The following is a 4,426-nucleotide window of genomic DNA, read 5'->3' as shown; positions in this document are numbered from 1 at the left end:
ATTCTGTCAGTATTTTTATTTATTATTATTATTATTATTATTATTGCTTTCTCTTTATCCTTTGTTTTTCGTCTCTGTTTTCTTTTTCTGCTTTCCTGTGGGGCACTTAAAATAGTTTTCATAATTTCATTTTAATAGTTCTTTTGAATGTATATCTTTGTATGGAGTATTTAGTGGTTGCTCTTGTATTACACTATGTGTACATAACTTATCAGTTAACTGGTGATGACATTTTACCAGTTTTGAGTAAACTATAGAAACTTTACCTCTCTTTAAGTCCTTTTACTCTCCAACTTCCATTTATAATTGTCTTAAATGTATTTCTACATATATTGTGAAGGACATAAGATAGTGTTATAACTTTTGATTCAATTATCAAATGTAATCAGAAAAGTAAAAAGGAAAATTACTATTGTATTTACTTTATTTTTACTTTTTCTTTTCTTTTTTCTTCCTTCCTGATGCTTGAAGACTCCTTATTTTATAATTTCCTTTCTCTTTGACAACTTCCTTTAGCCACTATTTTAGGTAAAGTCTGCTAGTGACAAATCTGTTAGTTTTCATCATCTGAGATATCTTAATATTTCTTTAAGTCCTGTACAATATTTTCACTGGTTATCGATAGTATTCAGTGTTTGAAAGTGCTTTTCTTTCAGCACTTGAAAAATGTGCCACTTCTTTCTGGCCTCCATAGTTTCTTACAAGAAATCCATTGCCATTTGACTTGTTTTCCCCCAATAGGTAGGGTTTCAATTTTCTCTGGCTGTAAAGGTTTTTACTTTGTCTTTAATTTTCAGAAATTCAATTTGATGTCACTGCAATTTATCCCATTAACTGAGATTTTTATTTTTTTATTTTTCACTTGTAATATTTCCATTTGGTTTTTCTTTATATCTTCTGTTTCTTTGCTGAGACTTCCTAATTTTTTGTGAGTCTTTTTTCATGTGTGTTCATAATGATTCATTGAAGCATTCTTATGATGGCGACTTTTTAAAACCTTTGTCATAGACTGGTAGATGTTGCTCAGTGGATTGAGTGTTGTCCCATGCACAAAGAGGTCACTGGTTCAATTCCCAGTTAGGGCACATGCCCCCTCAGGAGGGGGCTTGCAGGAGGCAGCCCACTGATGTTTCTCTTTCATTGGTGTTTCTATCTCTCTTTCCCTCTCCTTCCCCTCTCTCTAAAATCAATTAAAATATATTAAAAATATTTAAAACCTTTGTCATAGATTCCTATCACCTCACTGTTGGCACCTGTTGATTTTTTCACTCAGTTTGAGATATTCTTGATTCTTTGTGTGAGTTGTTTGTTTTTTTATTGAAACCTTGATTTTTTACATTTTATTTTAAGGCTCTGTGTCTTATTTAAACCTTCTACTTTAACTGACTTTTTGTGACACTATTCTGTCAGGGGAAGAGGGGATTATCACCTCATTACTGCCAGGTAGAGATAGAACTGCAGGTCCCACTCTTGTTCTCCTTTGTTGCCTGAGGTAAAAGGGGCTGCTTAGTACTGATGGGTAGGGGTGGGAGTTCCAACTCACCACATGGCAGGTCTCTTCTGACACTGTGTGTGTGGTGGGGGGAGGGTAGTGTTTTGCACACTGAGATGAAGTACCAGCTCCCTATTTGGCCTTCTCTAACCCCATATCAGTAGGGGTTTGGGGCACCTTATTACAACTCCATGAGGGTGGAATTTTAGGGTTCCCACTTAGCCTTTCCAGAAATGGGTGGGATGGGGTCACAGCTGTGGTGTTTGTCTGTAGTAGAGAAGTTACTGTCTAACAATTTTCTCTCATGTCAGATTGTTCCTTCCCTGGTCCTTGGCATGCAAGAGGAGAATTTTCTTAGGGCTTTTTTTTGTCTGTTTCTGTTGGTATTTCTGGGTTGCTAGATTCCTCAGTTCCAAGGCTGGGATATATGAGGCAAATAGAAAACCTTGGAAACATCATTCTGTCATTCCTCAGGTCCCAACGTCCCTAACCAGTTTGCCTTCTCTCCACCTTTCACAGTTTTCTTGTTTGTTTTATTATATAGTAGCCAGAATTTTTGTTGTTGTTATACTTAGTGAGAATAATAAGGAAAGTTATGTCTACTCCAGAAAACTTATTATCCATTAATGGCTACATGATTTATAATGGGTCTCTGCTTTATTCCTTATATTTGTAAATTGTGTCTATTGTACTTTTTACTTTATCAATATTTAGTGCCATAAATTTCCTCTAAGCACTACTTTAATTGCATCCCATATATTTTGGTATGTTGCGTTTTTATTTTCATTCAGTTCTGTGTATTTTTTTTTGTTTCCTTTGAGACTTCTCTTTGACTCATGAGTTTTTAAAGTGTGTTTTTTTTTTCATTTTTGAGTGTTGTAGAATTTCCTATTTTCTTCATATTACTGATTTAAAGTCTGATTCCCTTTTGCTCAGAGAACACATTCTGTATTCTTTTAATGATTCTAAAATTGTTGAAGTTCGTTTTTTCACCCAGGATATGACCTGTCTTTGTGAACGTTCCATGGGCACTAGAAAAAAATATGTCTATTTTGCTATTGCTCGGGGGGGGGGGTATGTAAATGAAAATTAAACCCTGTTGGAGATTATGGTGTTCAGTTCTTCTATATCTTTGCTAATTTTCTGTCTAGTAGTTCTATCTATTGCTGTGAGTGGGGTGTTTAAGTCCCTAACTATAATTTTGAATTTATCTGTCTTTTCAATTCTGCAAATTTTGAATCTCCACTGTTTGGTGCATACATATTTAGGATTGCTGTGTCTTCTTAGTGTAACCATACTTTTATCATGTTGTGATATCCCACTCTGTCTCTTTGTAATTTTCTTTTCTCTAAAATCAACTTTATCTCATAATAGTGTAGTCAGTCCAAATTTAAAATTGATTTTAGTGTGAGGAAGGGAGAGAGAGAGGGAGGGAGGGAGGGAGGGAGAAACATTGATTGGTTGCCTAGCATGCACCCCGACCAGGGATAGAACCCGAAACCCAGGTATGTGCCCTGACCAGGAATTGAACCTACCACCTTCTGGTGTATGGGAGGATGTTCCAACCAACTGAGCCACACCAGCCAGGGCCATCAGTCCAACTTTTAACCCACTTTGTCAATCTCTGTCTTTTAATTGATGCATTAGACCATTGATATTTAAAGTAACTATTGATATTAGAGTTTAATATGCTATTTATTTATTTATTTATTTTTGTTTTCTCTGTTTCTTTTTCCTTGCCTTCCTATGGGTTTCTTGCATATATTTTAGGATTACATCATGCTTTATTTATATAGTTTTTAGTATATCACTTAGTATAATTTTCTTAGTGGTTGCTCTAGCTCTAGATAGTGTGTGTGTGACTTATCATGGTCTACAAGTACCAACAATTTAATATTTTGAATGAAGTATTGAAACCTTACTATATTTAGGACCATATAAGTCCTTCCCACTTTTTAAATATACCAGGTGTACCGGTTAATAATGTGGATTTTTTTCAATAGATGGAGTTACACATATGCTGATATATATGTGATTTGATATGTATGCTATTTTGTTGTATTGACAGCAAGCTTCAAAACTTCATATGTCAAATTTTCTAAAGGTGTTAACATCATAGATATTTTTACGCTTAAAAATGTCGAATTTCGAGCCAAAAAAAGAGCATCTGAGGGAAGTTTTAATTCATTATTTTGAAGAAAAGTGCTGCTGAAAGTTATCGTATACTTCGGGAAGCTTATGGTGAACATGCTCCATCTCAAGATACTTGTGAACGCTAGTTTAAATGCTTTAAAAGTGATGATTTCGATGTGAAAGACAAAGAACATCCAGGTCAACCAAAAAAGTTTGAAGACCAACAGTTACAAGCATTATTGGATGAAGATGCTTGTCAAACTCAAAAACAACTTGCAGAAAGATTAAACGTTGCTCAGCAAACAAATTCGATCGTTTACAAGCAATGGGAAAGATTTTAAAGGAAGGAAAATGGGTGCCACATCAACTGAACGAAAGACAAATGGAAAACCAAAAAGTCATCAGTAAAATGTTGCTTCAACGGCATGAAAGAAAGTCTTTTTTGCATCGAATTGTGACTGGCGATGAAAAGTGGATTTATTTTGAGAATCCCAAACGCACAAAATCATGGGTTGATCCAGGTCAACCATCAACATCGACTGCAAGGCCAGATCGCTTCGGAAAGAAGACAATGCTCTGCGTTTGGTGGGATCAGGAAGGTGTGGTGTATTATGAGCTTCTAAAACCAGGTGAAACCGTTAACACTGATCACTACCGACAACAAAATAATCAATTTGAACCACACTTTGCTCGTGAAAGGACCAGAATGGGCCAGAACCCACGGCAAAGTAATTTTGCTTCATGATAACACACCATCACACACTTCAAAACCAGTTAAAGACACGTTAAAAATCTTGCCTG

General features: G+C 35.5%; 1 protein-coding gene across 1 annotated transcript in view; it reads left to right on the top strand.

The window, feature by feature from the left end:
* Positions 1–4,426, top strand: part of LOC102240864 (ectodysplasin-A) — a 120,560-nt gene that overhangs the window by 60,812 nt on the left and 55,322 nt on the right. The gene's annotated exons all lie outside the window — the stretch shown is intronic.

The sequence above is a fragment of the Myotis brandtii genome, unplaced genomic scaffold, assembly GCF_000412655.1.
Source record: "Myotis brandtii unplaced genomic scaffold, ASM41265v1 scaffold1027, whole genome shotgun sequence".
NCBI lineage: Eukaryota > Metazoa > Chordata > Mammalia > Chiroptera > Vespertilionidae > Myotis > Myotis brandtii.
Note: the sequence above shows the minus strand (reverse complement) of the source record. Positions and strands in the feature narration are given on the sequence as shown.